Source organism: Acartia tonsa, chromosome 10 (assembly GCF_053477335.1).
Source record: "Acartia tonsa isolate MP-2025a chromosome 10, ASM5347733v1, whole genome shotgun sequence".
NCBI lineage: Eukaryota > Metazoa > Arthropoda > Copepoda > Calanoida > Acartiidae > Acartia > Acartia tonsa.
The window spans coordinates 40,706,603-40,729,786 of NC_137269.1; the positions used below are offsets into that span (position 1 = coordinate 40,706,603).

The following is a 23,184-nucleotide window of genomic DNA, read 5'->3' on the forward strand; positions in this document are numbered from 1 at the left end:
TGTTAATAAAAAAATAAGAAATAGACAACTTTCCGCGGATATTGAAATCAAAAAGGTTCCCAAACGTCGGAGTGGACAAACGCAGGAGTGTTAAAGTATTAATTTAATTAAGTATTTCTATATGGATTAGTTTGTGTTAAGATATGAATGTACAAATAAGTCCCCCGCAGTGATTAGGCATTTAAAAAACCTAGATGGTCTAAAATAGGTAATGTTAGGTTAAGTGTCCACTCTTGCGTTTGTCCACTTCGACGTTTGGGACTATTGCATTTATCCTAGGACCCTAAAAAGGTTAAAACCAGTATGCTTAGCACCGAGTAGCCGATTTGATTCTACTTTACAGTCAAGCTTATCCTGGGAAGGTTTATATAGCTATTTGGGGGAGGGTACTTCCACAAATTGAAAGTAGTGGGTCGATTTCCACCCCACCCCTCCCAATTTAAGGGAAGGATACCAGCACCCTCCCAAGATAAATCACCACTAGAAAAAAAATCTTTAACTTTTTGAAACTAAAAATAAAAGTGGGCGGTTTAACTTCCAGCCGCCCCCACCCTCAAATGCCCCTAGAGGCCCATAAGGTTGTTATCATGATTCCATTAGAATAATGGTATGTCGATTATCGATAATATGTCAGTCCATGCTATACAATCGACATAAATAGGAGAAAATTTTAAGACTTAAAAAGTTGCTCTCAATAATATTAAGTAATTTCATATAGTTGACATATTTTGCTAAAATAACAAAGTTTTGCTTTATCGTTTGGACGTAATTTCTTTTACTTCAAAGAGTTGCTTTGATTTTGGTTTATGGTTCATTTAAGATTTTATCCAGGGAGAGAGGGGATATTGGAGTGTAAATAGTACTGGTACCCAAAGCATAGGCGTCCAAGGGGGGGGGGGGTAATGGGGCGATTGTCCCCCCCAAACGATTTTGGGGGTGCCGTAGGCACCCCCAAAATTTTTTTCATTTTACTCCCCCCATTTAAAATTTACCCCTACCCTGGGGGTGCCGTAGGCACCTCCAACCATTTAGGAGGGGGTAATTACCCCCCCCAAACAATTTTGGGGGGGTAAATACCCCCCCCAAACTAAAAAATCTCTAATAAAAAAAATTTTTGCGCGCTTCGCGCGCATTTTTAATACTATATATTTAATAAAATTTAAATTACCCCCCCCAAAAATTTTACCCCGGGGGTAAATTTTGGGGGGGGTAAACTAAATTTACCCCTGCCAACAGGTTTCAGGGGGGGTAATTACCCCCCCCAAGCAAATTTTACCCCCGGGTTAAAATTTTTGTGGGGGATAAAAAAAAATTTTGGCGCGCTTCGCGCGCCATTTTACCCCCCCCCAAAAAACGATTTACCCCCCCCCTTAAAAAAATTTTACCCCCCCCAAAATAAAAAGCTTGGACGCCCCTGACCCAAAGTTTTTCATTCTTTTGGTTAAAAACTTTGAGAACTTTTATTAGATTTTGATTTGATACTAAACTGGTAGTATAAGAACTTTTTATCCATAAGCTTACTCTAAATAGTGTATATACATCAATTTAACGTCCATTGTCTTATCCCATAAGATCCCCGATATAAAGGTAATCAAAAGGACTATTTAGGTCAAACAAATTTGTCTCTTTCCTTTTTAGAAGCAACTCTTCTCTATTTAATTACTTTGTTTATCCTTCTGTCTTTTCTAACAGAGATAGACAGCTTATTTTTTTGTGGATATTCTACTTGCAGATCAAAAACCAAGTCCTTTAGTTCGTCAGTATGTTTACAATGCTCTTAGGGACATCAAATTTCTGATATTTCTAGGATATCATTAAAGATAGTTCGGCAATTTTTATAATACTATATTACTAAACGAGCGGATATGCCCCTAAAAACCTCGTGGAGCACTTTACGTGGGAGAAAGTGAAACCCTACCCCAACATAGTTAAAACCATACCTGGACCTATAAGAAGCTCCATTGCAAAGGAGAACCATATCGGTTCAATGGTTAGCGACACACTTTTCTACAGACAAGAAAAGCTTACTACTTTAAATAATAGGATTGTTCTAATTGCTCTAATTGTGATTAAATTCTATGGGATGAACTTATTTTTCTCGGCTGCTTTAAAGAGCATGACTAATAGACATTTATATTTATGATCTTTGCTACTTATGGATGTTGTCATCCTTGTTTTATAGATTATCAATTATCCAATTTTAATTACATCCAATAAAAGGACTTGTTTTTTTAATGGAATAAGGATAATGATATTCATAAGTAGCGTGGCAATAAAAAAGTAATTATATGAGAAAATTAAAACAATATATTTTGCTTCAACAATAATAATTATCTAAATTATCCTTATAATAAAGTAACAGGATCTGTATCTGTCTGTCTATACCAAAGGATATAGATATGATTTTCCTTCACAATGTTACTTCTTCTAAATCCTGCAAAGGTTTCTAAATATTTTGGGGAGGGCACTGACTGAAACCTTCCCAAGAGAAATCACCCCCTAAAAAAATTCCTCCAATTGGCATAATTTTTTTTCAACAGAAATATTCCTCTCATTAGTGTGTATATTTCAAAGGGCTAAAAACATCTGATTTTTCTCACCTCCTAGGATAAAGAATAAGTTTCATAAAAATTGGGGGCTTTTAAATGATGGCAAGCATAAATTTATTGAAGGATGTAAAATATAACATACTTGCTTAGGAGTTAGTAATTCATTAAAAACTAGCTCTGTATTCGAAGTAAGGAAAGTAGTAACAATTAAATAGCCTAAAACCAACCATGGACCTATATAAAGTTTCCATAAATGGAGAATTCAATCGGTTTAGTAGTTATAAAAATCTTAAGCTACAGACAAAAAAAATCCCTCTCCAAAATAGTTTTAAATCTTCCCTGGGCCTACTAGAAGCTTCACTGTAAAGGAATGAGAATCATATCCTTAGATCGTTCACACAGACAAACTAACATCCAGTTACTTTTATATAATGCTTATGAATGAGAGCATTGTATTTTTTCAACAACAAATATAAGTGCTGCGCTACTTTCAAATATAATTTTCTATTTAAAGCTTTTTAAAGAAGTGTTTATTCCTTTTCTATCCTTTTCCTTTTTTCTGAAGTGTTAGAAAAACAAAATTATACGTTGGAGAAAAAAAATAATTTTATCTATTTTCATTTCCAAAGAAATGTAATTTTTTTACAAATTTTTTCGACTAATAAATGTCATTACATGCTTTACTTCATTAGTAACGTAGCTTTTCTATAATTAGAGTATACATTTTGTACGTCCATCTGTTAGTATACACTTTTAAGGATCATTGGATAGCTCAAAAAGATTATGCAATGCCATAATGTCATAATCAGAGATTTATTATTATTATTATTTAAACTTTATTATGATATGTAAAAAAAAAGCGAGGTAAAAGATCACAGGTTTTAGAATAAAAGTAGCACATATTTAAATTATTATTAATAGAAAGATACTATAAAATCTATATTATTAAAACAAGCATTAAGATAAAATCAATTCAAAATTCGAGGATTCGAGAAGATTAGAAGGATGGTTCTTGAAGAGCAATCTTGAGACATTCAATATCTCCCTCCTCCATGGCTGAGGTTGCAGGGCTGGAGATGCCCTGCTCAACAAGGAAGTCGCTGAACAATAGGTTGGTCAGCTTTGCAGGCGCAGAGATCCTTCTTGAGTCTAAAAGAGACAGTAGGAATTCTGCCAAATTTGTGTTGGCAGCATCGTTCAGGTGAACGCCATCAGTTAGGTAGCTGGCTGGAAATTTGCCTTTAAAAATTTCCTGATAAGTCACAAAGTGAACACGGTTCTGGACCACGCCTGGACTTGCCTGTATGTAGCTTGTGAATGTACTGGTGTAGGCGACCATGTCCAGCGGTGAACCGTCCAGGCTGTTGATAGCATGGTCAGTGGCGTCACAGCATGGGGTGACATGTCTTGGGGTAGGCCCCAGCAGAAAGATCCGGCCAGGGAAGCAGTCCAGAAGTGATCTTAGGACTCGTCCGAGGTCAAGGATGAGTAGGCCCATATCCTCATCTGTTGGAAGAGCAGGACTTTCAAGATGGACTACCCCGCCTGCAGTTTTGTGACTTGCTTTGTATAACATTAAGTTTCCTAAGAAACTAAGAATGCAAATATCATTCTTGTCTGCTGACTGATTTATTGATAATTGTTTGGATCCACCCATCCTGTCGGCCACAGGAGCCTGTTAAAAGAAGTAGCTTTTAGAGCCTAAAAAATTATGTCATACTATACAAATGACCACTGATAGGCCAGTGTATATTTAGCATCGGTCAATTAAAGTGTATAGTTATGGCCTATCATTGATCATTTGTATTGTAAACGTCATTTTTGTAAGCACTATAAGCTGGTTCAGGGTGAAATCATGTTAATCAAAATTCTACTTTAATTTTCTAACAAATATCACAACAAAACACACACATACACACAAACACACAAAAACACTTACACACACACATAAAACACAGAAATTCTAAACACAAAAAAAAACTTTTTTGAACAAAGTTATAAAAAAGTTTGGTGTTACAGAAAACAAGGATAACAATTTTAAAAGTTTAAAAGTAGTGGGTTTCGTCGTATTTTCACAGTAGTTTTTTTTTCCTATTTCTAATATTCTGGGGCTCTAACCCTGCGGGTTAACATTTACCTGACCTAAAATATTCTATCAAAAGCTAATTTGAAAATACTACGAAACCCGATACTTCGGTTTCTTTCCACGATCCAAAAACTGTAAAAACGCATTTTTTATGGTAGATAATGACAATGCAAATGTCAGTCAATATATTTAAATAATGACTTTTTTCTCGCCAAAAATTTTAATATTTTTTTTCACTTATTTATCCAGTAAGAACTCGTAAACAGCTTGAATGATTACTTCATCATTTTTTTTTAATTGGAGGGATAGGGGAAGGTATATACTATATATCCTCCGTAAAAGATATGACTCCCAAAAAAACATCTCTAGTTCTCTTAGATTAAATAAAATAAATAGGGGTGAAAGACCCTTTTTATTATTGGGTTGGATGGATGGAAAAATGCTAATAGTGTATTTTTAAAAAAAATACTTTAATCAAAGAATAGCTTTACTTTCAACAATCCTTTACATAATTATGAAATATGAAATGAATATAAGGGCCCTCATGGTCCAACTTAACAAATAAAAGTTATTGTTCAGTAGCACATGTTATTTTTAAATAGATTCTGTCTGTCTGTATGTCAGTACGATTTACAAAAGTAACTTGTTTGTTTATCTACGGTAAACAAGTAAAAAAAATATTTCATATTCAGTGATTTATTGATAATAGCTGATAACTAACATATTCGTCAACAAAAAAATATCTTCATCTTTTTATTCCTTTTCTAATTTTGAAGGATTGGACAATGGACAATAAAAACAATATGACTCCTTACAATGATAAATAAAACTACAACTTTTGTAGCTTTAAATTATAGGAGTGTGTGTGTGTGTGTGTATTATTATAGGTGGAAAAGTTTAATCACCATTAGTTTGTGAAATCAGATTCAGTGAACCGCCAAAAGTTAACGAATGGAAAAACGAGTTGGACAGTATAATTTATAGTTGACTTTCGATTTCTCTTGGGAGGGTTGTGGTACCTTCCCCAAAAATAGTAATCAACCTTCTCAGGACCTATAAGAAGCTACCCTCTAAAGGAGAACCAAAGCGGTTTAGCGGTTAGCGAGATCCTTCGCTAAAGACAGACAAGCATCCTGTTACTTTATTATAAGAATTATCTCCTCCCTCTCTGAATTTTGGACATAAGTGTACTTGTTCGGTAAAACAATTAACATAAAAAGTTTTCTAGTGTAAATAATGGGGGTTTATTAACACGCCAATAATAGAGTAAAATTGACGATATAACAAGGACAAATAGGCCATGAGTGGCGCAGCAATAAAAATCTTAGAATATTAAGTTAAACAAGGACAATCAAGTAAATTAGTCGCACTAATTAGCTAAAAGAATTTTTTAAATTTATTATAACAGTCCATTGATGTACAGTTCTGATTTCATATAGCATTAATTAATAGTTATTTCTCGCATCGTATTATAAACGGCTTTCCACGGATATAGAAAGTACAATTATGAAAATAAAACTAGTTTTTTTAGTCACCGGATAAAAAAACTGGATTTAATCTTATGATTGTACATTCGTAGAAAGCTGGATATAATACAATGCTAGACATATTTTTTTTACCGGATTCGAATGAATACTAGAAAAGTGGTTATGGCTGACCTGACATATTATTGGCAGGGATTTAAAGGGATAAGACAACAGCCGATAAATTAATGTACATCCCCAATGAAGATACATAAAATTAACCCTTCTGTAAATTACAATCAAAATCTAATAATTGTCCCCAAAGTTAACGCATAAAAAACGTTATTATAAAAATTTGGGTACTAGTGTAATAAACATTCCAAGCAATTTTATTTATGTTGCCAATATATAATTTGAATTAAATCAAGGGGAGGGGTGTTTGACCCTCCGTCTCTCGAACAAACTTAGGAAAATTCTGGAAATATTATAGATTTAACAACATAGTCACCACTATAAGTTTTTTTGGGGGTATTCTTTTTTTTAGTAGCGAAGCTACTCTATAATTCACTTTGTCCGTCAGTCCGTCCGTAACGCTATGGGGGAAATGGGATTTACTCAGCTCCTATAAAAGATGAATGCTGACATCATTCAACAACATTCCCATCATTAAGGAGCACAATTGACTATAAAACATCATTGGCGGTCAGACCGCTTTTTAGCAGGTTTTAGGCTATTTTTTTTATTTTTCACATTTTTCTCCATATCTTCAGTGTTTATGGACCGATTTAAAAATTTTTTTCAGTTGTAGATATCAAAATTAAATTTCCCGTCTTTTAAAGAAAACAACCATGAAGGCCAGACTGTCTTTTTAGCAGGTTTTAGGCTATTTGATATTTTTCACATTTTCTCCATATCTTCAGTGTTTATGGTCCAGTTTTCAAAATTTTTTCAAATATAGATATCAAAATTAAATTTCCCGTCTTTTAAAGAAAACAACCATGACGGCCAGACTGCCTTTTTGGCAGGTTTTAAGCTATTTTTATATTTTTCACACTTTTCTCCATATCTTCAGTGTATATGGTCCGATTTTCCAAATTTTTTAAGTTAAGGATATAAAAATTAAATTTTCTGTCGTTTTAAGAAAACAACCATGGCGGCTAAACTACCTTTTATCAGGTTTTTGGCTATTTTTATATGTTTTACATATTTCCCCATATCTTTGTTTTTTTTTATCCAAATTTCAAATTTTTTTTGGCTCTCAGTATCAAATTAATTTTTCCCATTTTTATGAGCATCTTTTATGTAATTTACCTTGACTGTCTGTCTGTCAGTCATCATTCGAAAGCTTGTATTTCCCACTGTTTTTATTATATATGGTGCATTATTTGCCAAATGTACCACTTTTCTGCACTACCTCTCCGATTTTGTTAATACTCTATATTTTGGTCCGTTGGGTCATTCAAGGATGCTGGATGGCCAAAAAAAAGTTTCAGAGTCCCTGGATGTCTAGATATCTAGCTATCTATGAAAGTAGGTAACAAAAATGTAAAAAACACCAATTTTTTCACAATTTTAAAAATTAATTTTTTCATCAATCTTACATCCAATCTATACATTTTATACACCAAAATGATCGTTTATTTATGTAAAAAGCGCACATAATGCTATTTTGGCCAAAACTCTAATTTTACAGGGTGTCCAACAAAAAGTGTATTTTGGATATCTAGCGTAATACCCAAAATACCTGTCCGAAAAAAATCTTTTTTTTTGGCTTAAATCCTGTGTTTTATCTGTGTGCATATGTGGTATATAATGGTTCGGACCACCCGGGACTATAAGGTTGTCAAATTTCACTTTGGGACACCCTGTAAATGTGATTTTTGCGTCTGTAGAGCTAAAACTTGGTCCAAATTGGCTATTTTTTTCAAATTACTCTAATATGTGTCTTAGTATGTTTGGCCATAGTGTTTTCTGACCAGATCAATATTTTCATATTTTTTGGACACCCTGTATTTTCAAAAAAAGAGAAAAAATTTTTTTGTTTTTTTTAAAATTTTTTTTCTATTTTTAAGTTACTTAAAACTGTCATATAGATACAGATTTTGACTACTAACAATAATATTTGCCTATTATACAATTTTTTACACTTTTGGGACACCCTGTGCATGTTTTTGAAAAATGATGGTTTTTGCCCATTTTTGGGAGGAAGGAGTCGTTTTAGGGCCGTAGACTATTTCTTCATTTTTATAGAACTTTTCAAGACACATCATTTGTTATTTATGCAAAAGCCGCAAAAACCGAACCGTTTTGCCGTTATTCACCGCGAAAGGCAGAATTTTTTACGTTTTTTGCCGTTCCCGAGGTTCTAATGGGCATTTGTGGTAAGAAGACGTTGATTTATCAAGATAACTGTGAAATACTTTTATTTAGGCATTTTAATTTACTAAATTTCATGTGAAGTAAATTTTTTTGTATATCCAACCGATTTTTGTCAAAAGGAATTTCAAATGCACATGATTTATGTTTCTTTAATCACTTATGTTATAGCCATTATTTATGTTATATTCACTTAATTTTCTTGTTTTAACAATTGAAATCCATCTCGACAAAAAACGGTTAGCTGCACAAAAAATTTTACTTAATATGAAATTTAGTAAATTAAATTACCTAAATAAAAGTATTTAAGAGGGATCTTGATAAATCAACGTTTTCTTACCACAAATGCCAATTACAACCTCCGGAACGGCAAAAACGTAAAAAAATTCCGCCTTTGGCGGTGAATTACGGCAAAACGGTTCGGTTTTTGCGGTTTTTGCATAAATAACAAATGATGTGTCTTAAAAAGTTCTACAAAAATGAAGAAATAGTCTACGGCCCTAAAACGACTCCTTCCCCCCAAAAATGGGCAAAAACCATCATTTTTCAAAAACATGCACAGGGTGTCCCAAAAGTGTAAAAAATTGTATAATAGGCAAATATTATTGTTAGTAGTCAAAATCTGTATCTATATGACAGTTTTAAGTAACTTAAAAATAGAAAAAAAATTTAAAAAAAAACAAAAAAATTTTTTCTCTTTTTTTGAAAATACAGGGTGTCCAAAAAATATGAAAATATTGATCTGGTCAGAAAACACTATGGCCAAACATACTAATACACATATTAGAGTAATTTGAAAAAAATAGCCAATTTGGACCAAGTTTTAGCTCTACAGACGCAAAAATCACATTTACAGGGTGTCCCAAAGTGAAATTTGACAACCTTATAGTCCCGGGTGGTCCGAACCATTATATACCACATATGCACACAGATAAAACACAGGATTTAAGCCAAAAAAAAAGATTTTTTTCGGACAGGTATTTTGGGTATTACGCTAGATATCCAAAATACACTTTTTGTTGGACACCCTGTAAAATTAGAGTTTTGGCCAAAATAGCATTATGTGCGCTTTTTACATAAATAAACGATCATTTTGGTGTATAAAATGTATAGATTGGATGTAAGATTGATGAAAAAATTAATTTTTAAAATTGTGAAAAAATTGGTGTTTTTTACATTTTTGTTACCTACTTTCATAGATAGCTAGATATCTAGACATCCAGGGACTCTGAAACTTTTTTTTGGCCATCCAGCATCCTTGAATGACCCAACGGACCAAAATATAGAGTATTAACAAAATCGGAGAGGTAGTGCAGAAAAGTGGTACATTTGGCAAATAATGCACCATATGTATAATTTATCATAATAACATCAACTTACTTTTTTATTATTTTCTTACAAGCTTCGCTACTTATGGATGTTGTCATCCTTGTTTTAATTTGAACTCCACCCCCTCCCCCTTTAACCCCAAAAACCTTTGACGTCAATGGAATATAATTGTTCAAGGCTGACATATTAAAGACATTATATATTGTTCTAATGACATTATATGTTGATGTAATAAAACCATTGGACCAATCTTCTAGATCTACTTATTTAAGGGAGACTTCATGTGGGTTTGTGTTAATTGAGAGAAAGGTGGGAGTAAAGGAGTGCTATTCCCCTAAACTTTGAAATTTTCTTATTTTACCCTTATATTTTTATTAAAAAAATACATTAAATGATCCCCTCATACCTTTTAAACACTTCATTTTACTCCCTCAGAAAAAAGGCTTTGACGTCCTTGGTGGTTGGGATGCTTTCCCCTCCATATGATGCACCTAGAAGCTAATGGCGCAGTTAAAATTATTTATGTAAATAAAATACGTGCAATTTTTCACAAATACAAGATATTTATTATTTGTACCAAAGCAACTATACAAGTAAGACGAAAAAAATTTTGTTTATTTTTACATTTTTACAGGAAAAATCCCCAAATTTTTTAGCGTCGTAAAATCAAATAAAGAAGTAAAATAAAGGCTAATCCCCTTCTTGGGGCATTGCTGATATTCAAGTAATAGAATATAATTATTATGAAGTAAAACTATTCTTCAAATGCCCTATCCCTGATAATTTTAATATTGCAAAACTTAGGAGGCTTAGAAGCCAAACAAATGAACAAATCAGACTTGTGTACTTTCATCATATTATAATCATAATAAAGAAGTAGTAATATGTTCGTTTGTTTGTAAGAATTTAAAAGTTAGTGTCTGTCTGTCTGTCGGGTCGGTAAGATCTCTAAAAATGTTGGAATTCCTTTAATAATACTATGGAGGAAGATTATCTGTATGTCTGTAATTGAAGATATCTAAAATGGTTAAACATTGATGTTATGTATGCCTGTCTTTTTTATATAACATATGTTAATATCTATACTTTGATATTATTTGGATGTCTGTTATTTAAGACATCTGAAATGGCCGAACTTTGATATTTTTTGTATGTCTGTCTGTTTGAAGCTAAAGAACTCTAAAAAGGCCAAACATTATTATCATCATATCAAATAAGGAGTATGTTTGTCATTCTGAATGTTTGATTCATAAAATCTGTATAAACCTTCCCAGGACCAATGAGGTGCTACCCTGTAAAAGACAGACATCCTGTTACTTTATTATAAGGATTATTGTATTAAACACAATGAATAAACATTATTATTTATCAAACGCTATTCTGTAGTCAAAGTGCTATTAATTAATTAAATTTTTATGCGTTAACCGTAATCGTATCAGTAAAAAGGCAATACGTTTCAAGAATTGCATGAATTTATATTCTTGAGCAGCCTTGCTTTAACAGTATAATGTATATTCTAAGTTTAATAAACTATTTCAATAATGTTAAAAGCAAAGTTAGAAATAAACTCTACGATAGATAATTATATTATGAAAAAACAAGGATGACAACAGACATAAAAGCAAATCTTAAAAAACAGCCATTAGAACAAACGAAAAGCTAAGTAACAAATTTTATGTTTTAAGCAATTTTCTGGCAACGACAAGGTTCCTATGTTATACCTAAACTTAGCAAGAATCACCATTCAAAGTTTAAAATCTATAGGATGATAATAATAATCTTATATTAACGACCACTGCTGTTCAGCCGTACGGACAGACTGACACCAAATGCAAGAAATCTTCACTTGTTAAATGTTTTTAAATTGTAGTAATTGCTGCGCTACTTATATAAAATTTCTTTTCTAAATATATTTTCCCTGTCCTAAATAACTGATATGTTACTTTAAGGTCACTTTCAAAGTTAATTTTGATACTTTAAATAAAACGACACTCTTGTATAAATTTGTCTCTTTCTCCCTTCGGAAAAATATTAAATAGCACTAATTTAATTTTCAAATCATTAAAATAATGTAAAATATGATCCAAAGAAGAACGTAGTTTATTAGTACATCAGTTATCCGTATGCAAAAAAGATTTTGCTCACAGCTTGTGTTCTGCTTAAAAGGGAAGATACCTACTGGTTTTAAGCAAGAAGGGAGGGGCCATTGAACAGTGAATTATAAAAGTACCGAAAGTTTTATAAACATTCTTCCTCTTTCGTTGGCTTAAAAACTATAGGGACTATTATTAAATCCTGATTTTGGTTCAAACCAGAAGTCTTAACTATAACCAAATAATAACCAACAACTAAATAATAACCAACAGAAAGGTTAATTTTGATGATCATAATTTGGGTGTGCATCAATCCCATCTTATCCCTAGATATTCCTGGGTTTTAAGCTATTTTCCTGGGGGCTAAAAGTAAAGAATATTTCAATTCTAATACATTTAAGTTAAGATAAGATTGAACAAACAGACAGATTTATTCTAGAGTAGCTTTGATTTTGAAAAACCCTCACCTCTTTTATATAATATTTTTTACAATATAATTCACTTCAAATTTTAACAAAAATCTTTATTGATCACTCTTTTTTTCACTTAAATTTTATGAAAAATGTTTTTGAACACTGAAATTAGTCCAACAAACTTTTTAATCTCCATAGATATGCAGTGAAAATGTGTTTTATTGAATAGGTATTTTTTAGGTGTAATTCAATGTGTATGTAGTTAAAAAGCCGTGCACATTCACTTGATAGTGGATCTAAAAAGTCTGTATGCACGCTTTTGTGTGTGTGTGTGTGTGTCTGTGTAGGCCTGAATTTTGGGGGGGATTGAAGCAAAGGGGACGGGACGAATCCAGGGAACGCAGTAAATTGCGTACTGTATGTGAGTGGAAGCAAGAGGGGGTGGGGAAAATATGGAGTATTGAAATTCTGAAGGGAAGGTAGGTAGAACGGAGCAAGACTGATAGATAGATAGGAGCTGGTCACATCTGTCTACACACAGCTGACCGTCCCTCACTAGAGCTCACTAAAGCAACAGGGGTGTCAACATTTTTGTATTTTTCCGACTAAAATTCAATTTTAAACTTTATGCAAAATTATAATCCATTTTAAATTTGAAGTCCAAATTCTAAAATTTTAGCATACTATTGTAACTTCTAGGGCTTTGAAAGGCGCATAGTTAAATAAACAATTCAGAGCCTTGATCTAGTCCTTAGAATTATTTATGACAGAATATAAATTTCTGAGAGAATTAGTACTATTAATGTTTTTCATTATATTTTTTGCACTATCACACAAAGTACCCTTTTGAGCTCCAGATCAGGTTGGTATAGGTTATGTAGGTTAGTAAAGGGTGGCTTAGTAGGTTGGGGCAACGCAAGTAAGGGCCCCGCAGGTTTAATGCTCCCCAAAAGAAGGATACATAGGAACTCTTTTTTTTCAACTGGCAATTTTTAGGAAGACACAATTCTTTTAATTTTCCTTTAAACATAACTTCTATCAAGATCAGGGTTCTGTATAATTTATTAATTCTCAATTAACAAAGCCCCTAATATTAACATAATGTCACAAATTTGGCGTTGTTTATCTATAATACAAAGTAGAACGATGTCTGTCTGTCTGTCTGTCCGTCTGTCCGTCTGTCTGTCCGTCTGAAGCTTAAGATCTCAGTAACCACTGAACCGATTGGGCTCTACTCTTCAGGGAATATACCTACTGGTCCTGTGATGGTTTTAAGCTATTTTCTTGGGGGGTGGGACACCCCCAACCCCTCCAAAAAATGAAAAATAACCCCCCCCAAAAAAATTTTTTTTTTACTTTTTCTTTTTCAATATAATATACTAAAAATTAGGTTGATCAAACCTCTTGGGGCAAAGCCCCTAGAGGCTAGGGGCGAAGCCGCTAGTTATTTTATAATACACTTCACTATATAGAAAGAAAGTTTTGTTTTCTAACATAAATAAGTCCAGACGTCCTCTAATAAACATAATAGTATAGTTTTATTCTTAATTTACGGAAAATAATAAAAATAGTTGACACCCTGTACCTGTGGGAGCACTTGAAACAGGAATGTATATCTAGCCCTGAAATAAAAAGAATCTAGATTAAGTTAGATCAAGTTAAAAATAATTTAAACAAGGACGATTTGGCCAGTTATTAGCTCAGCAATAATGTGACGACAACATTTTTTATGACAAAAGTAAAAAAAAGTAAGGTTTAGGCATGTGTTGCCAATAAATCACTCAATATGATGTATAGACTAGACATTTATCAATTCTCCAAACTATCTTTTTAAATGACCCTCGACCCTTTTCTTCCCTGGTTATGGGGTAGCTTTTCTACAATTAATGCAACTAAATAAAGTCTAGTTTAAGGAACAAAATAAGTAGACAGAGTATTTATATAACAACAGGCTTGCATATAGGCCGTAATTACCGTGTCATACTATAGTATATAAGTCTAAAGATATAAAATTAAGATACACAAAATTACCTCTTCTTTAGGTTGCAATTATTGGTTTTAAAGTTTAGAATTCTGTACTCTGTTAGTTTTTACCAACCAATCAAGATTAAATAAATTTGTACCTAAAGTTAGATTCGAATGAGAAATTATGTTTTTAAAACTTTCGGTACCTTTATTATAATGGTTATAAATTTTCTCTACTTTCCTTTTTAAAAGATTTCATACATTCCAACGTAGCATTATGAATTGAAAAATTGCACCTTTACAATTTTAGAAAAAAAAAATACTGTTATTTTGTTATTGTTGCGCTACTTATGAACGTGAATGTTCTATTTATTAATCTATAAATACATTAAAATATTTCTTCATTTAATAGTATGTTTAAAAATTCAGAAATAAAGCATTGGGTAAATTGATTTTTAAAAAAAACAAGGATGGCAACATCATTAAAAGCAATGTTCACTAATTATATGTATAGAGCAGTTGCTTGCGGTAGAGGGGTGTCAATACCTCCATTAAAATCAAAATTAGAAAGGTCTCTTTTCCCCTTTGAACCCTTAATTGTAAAACACCCTTCTAGGGTATTGCTGTGCACGCCACTGGTATAAAATAATATCTTTTTTTATATACAAAATAGACTTAAGGGTTTTATGAATTAAGATAGGGTGCCCCTAACGTGTTAGCGCTCAGAATTAAGAGGGGTATGAATGAGGCTGAATAATAACCTAAACCCAATTTCGGGACCTACGTGAAGCTGTCTTAAAAAAACGAGAACTCATTCGTTTCAATGGCTAGCATGTTTATGAAAGAAATTTAGATTATTATCACAGCGCTATTTATTATACCTTTCCCTAAAGTTGGTATGGATTGGAGTAGGGGGGGGGGGGGGAAGAAAATGTCATGAGGAGACATATTTTCCCGGGAGAAAGAATGTCGGACAGAATTTGTCCTTGAACTCCGTATATATGAAGTTGTCCTATTCCTTCCGTATAATTATTACACAGAAAATATTATCGCAGGAAGGAGATAAAATACCATAAATACCATTTTGTAGTGGGGAGAGAGCTCTAAAAAGTAAGTCTTACCTAGTAACTTTATAGGATTGGATTTTTATTGTATAGCTTTTCCAAATATGCAATAATATGTTATAAGGGTATTATATTATACTAGCGGATACGCCCCCCCCTAGAGGCCTCTAGGGGCACTTGAGGAGTCGGTAGTTGAATTCGACAACCTAATCTTTTTTATTGAAGATTTAAAAAGAAAAATTAAGAATGAATTTGGGTGGTTTGGGTTTTAGGTGGGTTGGTATTTATAATTTTATTAAAAAATTAATTTGGGTGGGGGTGGTTTATAGGGAGCGATTTTTCTTGGAAGGGTGGTTGTACCCTCCCCCAAAATAGTTAAAAACCTTCCCAGAACCTGTAAAAGTAAGCCTGTAAAGGAGAACCATATCGTTTCAGCGGTTAGCGAGATCCTTTGGTACACACAAACATCCTGTTACTTTATAATAAGAATTTTAATATATCTATGGACTTTATTTTCTATATTTTTATGTGAAATTAATAACACACTCTTACATAAGTAGGGATATGTTATCTGAAAAAATTATGCCTGTTACTTTTCAGTCTTTTAGTTTAGCTGTTTATTTCTAATAAGAAAAAAAATACACTTGTTTCAACAATGATTATTTTTAACCCTCCGCAGAAACAAAAAAGAATATAAATTAAAGCAATTTTGTCCAATTAAAGACTTTGCTTTTAAGCTATATTTCTATAGGTATAATAAAGTTATTATTTTTACGTTTAAGTTTGAATGTACAATATTTCAAAGTATATGATCAATATAGTGTACTAAGTTATTATACAAAATGTTGTATTGTTATAATATCAACAAAATGTAAGTTCATTAATCTTATGCCATTAGTACATCATTATGTCAATAATATGTCATCAATAACCACATGTTATTTATAATCGTCAAAAAGTTGATTGGGAAAATTTCAAGCCGATCAGCCAAAACCAATTTTACAGTCGTGATAAGCAGTTGAAATTGAATGCCACAGTAAAATCTTCCAATGACTAACATTAAGCTTACCTAGAAAAAAATATATATTTATTATTAAAATAATTGAAGTTATCTTTAAAATTTACTCCCTCCTGTTTTTAGAAGCGAAGCTTTTTATAATTATTGTCGGTCCGTCCGTACATTTGTCCGTCCAGAACGGTTAACTCTTTTCGTTAATTTTAACATGTTGGAATTGTCCTATCGATTTCAAATATTGCGTGATGATTCCTGTAATAGTTAGACAAGATTTAGAAAGCATAGCAACTCTATAATCATTACCAGAATGTCCGTACGTCCATTTTAAACATTTTGATTATTTCTTTCGCTTTGCTCTTATTGATTATTTGCCTATAAATTAAAATTTACTGAATATGCAATAACTTTTATTATTTTAATTTATTTATTACTTTTCATTTGAGATGTATGTATTATAGTGTACCATTAAATTTTATAAAATGTTGTCAGGTGGTTATTGCTGCGCTACCTATAGGCTTAATTCGTAAGCAATGTACAAAAAGTTAGTGAAAACTATTGGTCTCCTTTAAAACTAGAACTATCTGTCAATGTTTTTGTACGGATAGTTTTCAAAAAATGGGACAGTTTTCTGCTTTATTAGGGCAGGGTTCTAGGGATGGGACAGTGGACGAAAAATCTATTTTCCCCCCAATTACTATATGAGTAAATATCGGGGAAAAGATGAAACTGTAGAACTATTTTATTTCTCACTCTCTCCCTGATTTAGGGGACATGTGCTTATATAGTTTACATCTTTTACAGGGATCTCAAGGGATAAGACATTGTAATAAACAAAATTAAAACTTCCTTAGATTAAAATCATTGGTAGAAAGGTTTTAACTATGATAGTTTGTACAAAGCAATCAAAATTTAATGTTTTGTAATCCAACAGATGATAGAACGTGTTAATAAAACTAAACATTAACAGTCCAATGTCCCCTTCCTCCCTGAATAGTTAGATAAGCATTTTAGTAACGCAGCTACTCTATCACATGTTTATGTCTGTAAAAGACTATTTTACAGAAAATTACGTAAAAGGGATACATGTATCTTTATTCAATTTAATAAAAAATAAAACTAAGTTTGTATATTTTATTCTCTTTATGTTTTGATTAGACAATCTTAACATTTCTAGTATTCCGCTAGTATATCCGTTGGATATCCGCTGGATTACAATCTTAATATTTCTAGTATTCCGCTAGTATATCCGTTGGATATCCGCTGGATTACAATCTTAATATTTCTAGTATTCCGCTAGTATATCCGTTGGATATCCGCTGGATTACAATCTTAATATTTCTAGTATTCCGCTAGTATATCCGTTGGATATCCGCTGGATTACAATCGGTTCTAATCCATACTGAAACATAAAATAAAAATCATAATATTAATGCCAGTTTTGTTAGCTCGGGCCTTCGGCCCCTTGAGACTAATAAAACAAAGCTTTTTATAGCGCCTGACGTCATTCTGGCCTACCAAATTAAATATATAGTGACCTGCCATCGGTATTTTACTCTGTGTATTGGCCTATCGTTTATCATTTGTATTGTATGACGTCATTTTTATATGCACTATAAAGAGCTTCTAACAAAACTGGCTTTAATCCTATAATTTTTCATTTTAATAACCGCGGAGAGCTGTCTTTAATACGATGCTATAAATAACTTATCTAATTATTACGAAATAATACCTAATATAGTTAAAGTTTTTATAATTTTTGTGTTTAATTTTGACATAAAACTTGTCATGCAACTTATTTTAAAATATATTTAACATTTTTATTTTATGCATTTTTTGTATCTATCTATTTTCAGCCAATTAGTTTTACTTTCACATTTTTAAATTTTTAAATAACCTTTTTTCCAGCGATAAAAATGCATTTTGTGTGACAAAAAAAGTATTTTTGAATATTTCCTTTTTTCCTTACAGTTAACCACTCATACACCCACCCACTCCCCTTTTCTTTAGAAGCACAATTGTTCTATAACTACGGTCTGTACGTGTTTCAGGTGCACCACAAAGTTCTTAGTTTTACCTCTAAGAGGACAGGTACACAACAAGGTCTTATTATAGTGTATCTGAACCTGGATAACCTCTAAAGGACAGAAGCACCATAAAGTTGTATTTGGTTGTGCCTCTAGAGGACGGGTCCACCAGAAGGTTTTAATGTACAGTATACGTTACAAAAAATGACCGGTCTTTAAAATGATCTAGCCCCCCCTGTAATGAAGTTGTAACCCTATTTTTTGTATGTGTGATCTTTATATATATACATGTATAATGTTGTTTGTTGCGGTAAATTAGATCAAAGAACATTTTCCGACATTCAGCAGGCTATAAAAGAAGAAATTCAAAATGAAAAAAATTGTACCCTTATTTTTAAAGTAAATTTTACTTAAACTGTTTTTAACCTATTTTTAAAACATATATCAAAAATATACTATGACACCAGTAGAATTAAACTGCAGAGCCTAAATTTGAATTAAGTCCCCAATAAACTTTTTTGAGGGGATTTAAAAATTAATTTTACTGTTGCTGTGGTCTTTTTTGATCAGAGCAAAAGGTCTTTTTTTATTTGGGTAAAATTCGTAGCTTTTAGAGTGTTTTGCTTCATATATATAGTATTCTGGTATAGAGTAAAATTAGGCCTTTTGATTTCATCTAAATTAATTCATTAAAAACTTAATTATATACAATATATCAATGAATTAACTTTATCGTGCTTGTTTTCCATCACTTATTTAAAACACAAAAAAATTGGCTGTAAAGGGTTAAATAGTGAAAGATGACAACAAACGTTTACGCAATACAACAAATTTTTTTTGTCACATATACAAATATGATAAAATATAAGATTATTCAAACTTATTTTTTTACATATTTTTAAAAAGCATGTATCTTTTATGTGTATAGTTTTCATTCTCTTCATTTTAATTAAATAAAAATTATTTAACTACATTGGAAATAAGTCACTTTGTGAAAACACTCTTTTTTGAATTGTAAAAAACTGAAATGAAACAAGACTTTTAATTGGTTCAGACTTCAGAATAATATGTTTTATTTTAATGTTAAATTTCTTCTATCTAAATTATTGTTTTAGAAAAAAATTATTTGCATCGAACAGAGTAGAGTTTTTATTATTGTATTGATATAGTCTGAATCACATCAAATTGTTCTGTAAGAAACAATTTAACCCCAAACTAAAAAATGCTTTTGCTTCCATCAAATTGATCACAGCAACATATAAAATTGATTTTTAAATCCCCCAAAAAAAGTTTATTGGGGACTTAATTCAAATTTGGGCTCTGCAGTCTGATTCTACTGGTGTCATAGTATATTTTTGATATATGATAAAAAAATAGGTTAAAAACAGTTTAAGCCGAAAAATCACATAGTAAAATTAAAATAAGCATAGGCCTGAAATTCTGCTTCCATAGACCCCTTACCCGACTTCCTAGCTCTCATACAAGTCATTTGAGCCCAAAAAGTATGTATCAAGACCTCAAAATCTATGATTTTTTGGCTTATCCAAAATTCAATTAAAATACATTAGGGTCGGAATTTTTTCATTTTCAATATTTTCTTTCATAGCCTGCTGAATGTCGGAAAATGTTCTTTGATCTAATTTACCGCAACAAACACCATTATACATATAAAGATCACACAAACAAAAAATAGGGTTACAACTTCATTACAGGGGGGGCTAGACCATTTTAAAAACCTGTCATTTTTCGTACCGTATACTGTAGTATTCCTGAACCTGGATAACCTCTAATGGACAGGTCCACCAAAAAGTTCTACTTAGTTTTACCTCTAAAGGACGAGTACACTTATAGGCCTTATTTTGTAATGTACCTGAATCGGTAGAACCTGTAGAGTACAGGTACACCACAAGGTCTTATGTTAAGTGTATCTGAACCTGAAAAAACTCCTAAAGGACAGGATCACCATAAAGTTCTATTTGTTTGAACCTCTAGAGGACGGGTGCACCACAAGGTCTTATTATTGTGAAACTGAACCTGGATACCATCTAGACGACAGGTACACCATAAGGTCTAAATAATAGCAAAACTGAACCTGGATAACCCTTTAGAGGACAGATACACCATAGGGTCTAAAACATGGTTTAACTGAACCTGGATAACCTCTAGAAAACGGTTACACAAGGTCTTACTATAGTGTAATTGTAGATGCGAATCTTGATAACCTCTAGAAAACGGTTACACAAGGTCGTATTATGGTATAATTGTACCTGGATAACCTCCACAGGATAAGTCATAAACCAACCTATTTGTGGGCCAAGGTGCTTCTTCATATTTCTTAATTAAAGTTAGGAATCATCCTTTAGGAGACGATTGATTTTTTCCAACTATTTTAGTTTTAAGTAATATCAAAAAGCTACAAAAAAAAACCATGATTTCACATACTGATAATTGGAAAGATTTATCTTCTATTGTCATGTCTATCATTACTATATGTTATGTAAAATATGAAATCTGTGAAAGTAGATGTGTGTATTCACATCTGCATAGTGATTCACATTGGCGAAAAGTCACAAAAGAAAATAATTAATAGGGCGTGTTTTTAATCATATGAATGAAGCAAAGATGAAAGGGCAGTTTGTTCTGTTGTAATAAATGTAGTTGATATTATTTGGAAGTTTACGTACTGTTGTAATAATTTTAGTTGATATTATTTGGAAGTTTATGCTGTTGTAATAATTGTAGTTGATATTATTTGGAAGTTTACATACTGTTGTAATATTTTTAGTTGATATTATTTGGAAGTTTGTGCTGTTGTAATAATTGTAGTTAATAATATTTGGAAGTTTACGTACTGTTGTAATAATTTTAGTTGATATTATTTGGAAGTTTGTGCTGTAGTAATAATTGTACTTCATATAGTTTGGAAGTTTGTGCTGTTGTAATAATTTTAGTTAATATTTTTTGGAAGTTTGTGCTGTAGTAATAATTGTAGTTCATATAGTTTGGAAGTTTTTGCTGTTGTAATAATTGTAATTGATATTATTTGAAAGTTTTTGCTGTTGAAATAATTTTAGTTGATATTATTTGGAAGTTTGTGCTGTTGTAATAATTGTAGTTGATATAATTTGAAAGTTTGTACTGTTGTAATAATTTTAGTTGATATTATTTGGAAGTTTACGTACTGTAGTAATAATTTTAGTTGATATTATTTGGAAGTTTGTGCTATTGTTATAATTGTAGTTGAAATAATTTGAAAGTTTGTTCTGTTGTAATAATTTTAGTTGATATTATTTGGAAGTTTGTGCTGTAGTAATATTTGTAGATTATATATTTCGGAAGTTTGTGCTGTTGTAATAATTTTAGTTGATATTATTTGAAAGTTTGTGCTGTTGTAATAATTTTAGTTGATATTATTTGGAAGTTTGTGCTGTTGTAATAATTTTAGTTGATATTATTTGGAAGTTTTTGCTGTTGTAATAATTTTAGTTGATATTATTTGGAAGTTTGTGCTGTAGTAATAATTGTAGTTTATATAGTTTGGAAGTTTGTGCTGTTGTAATAATTTTAGTTGATATTATTTGAAAGTTTGTGCTGTTGTAATAATTTTAGTTGATATTATTTGGAAGTTTTTGCTGTTGTAATAATTTTAGTTGATATTATTTGAAAGTTTGTGCTGTTGTAATAATTTTAGTTGATATTATTTGGAAGTTTTTGCTGTTGTAATAATTTTACTATTTTAGTTGATATTATTTGGAAGTTTGTGCTGTTGTAATTATTGTAGTTGATATAATTTGGAAGTTTGTGCTGTTGTAATAATTGTAGTTGATATAATTTGGAAGTTTGTACTGTTGTAATAATTTTAGTTGATATTATTAGAAAGTTTGTACTGCAGTAATAATTGTAGTTAATATTATTTGGAAATTTACATACTGTTGTAATATTTTTAGTTGATATTATTTGGAAGTTTGTGCTGTTGTAATAATTGTAGTTAATAATATTTGGAAGTTTACGTACTGTTGTAATAATTTTAGTTGATATTATTTGGAAGTTTGTGCTGTAGTAATAATTGTAGTTTATTTAGTTTGGAAGTTTGTGCTATTGTAATAATTGTAGTTGATAAAATTTGGAAGTTTGCGCTGTTGTAATAATTGTAGTTGATATTATTTGGAAGTTTGTGCTGTTGTAATAATTGTAGTTGAAATAATTTGAAAGTTTGTGCTGTTGTAATAATTGTAGTTGAAATATTTGGAAGTTTGTGGTGTTGTTATAATTTTAGTTGATATTATTTGAAAGTTTGTGCTGTTGTAATTATAATACACGTGGGGAAGTGAAAGGACACCACTAAGTTTCATGTGAGACTGACATTTCACAGAATTTACTCATTTAAATCAGGAATCTAAAGTGATAAGACAATGACCGATAAATTTGTTGTACATCTCCGTTGATAATGCACAACATTACAACTTGTGTAGATTACAATTAATGGTTGAAACGTTTGAACACTCCAGTAAAACTCAATAAAAGTTCCCAAAGTTGTTAAGCAAACTAATAATAAAACGATATTATAAAAGTTTTAGGACTAGTGTATGTCCCCTCAATAGAAATAGAAGAGTAGAAGAATATTCTGAACCCTTTTTTCGTCAAATCTAAGAGAGAACATTCCTAGCAGACAAAAGTATTGTTTACTTTCGACTCAAGCTGATGTGGATTCTTAAAAAATGATAGACTCGCTATTCGATAGTGAGGCAAAATTATTTTTGTGAAAAATCATCCAAAAGCACATTAAAAATTTACAAAAATTAAACAA

General features: G+C 31.5%; 1 protein-coding gene across 2 annotated transcripts in view; it reads right to left on the bottom strand.

The window, feature by feature from the left end:
• LOC145330624 (neo-calmodulin-like) overlaps positions 1–23,184 on the bottom strand; it is a 108,141-nt gene that overhangs the window by 22,682 nt on the left and 62,275 nt on the right. The window contains exons 2-3 of one of the 2 annotated variants that reach the window (XM_080175297.1): positions 13,895–13,931; positions 12,364–12,874 (exon numbers count right to left, since the gene is read on the bottom strand). The exons of the other annotated variant lie outside the window; for it this stretch is intronic. The gene's annotated coding sequence lies outside the window, so the exon portion shown is untranslated. The remainder of the gene's footprint in view (positions 1–12,363; positions 12,875–13,894; positions 13,932–23,184) is intronic. 2 annotated transcript variants of the gene reach the window in all.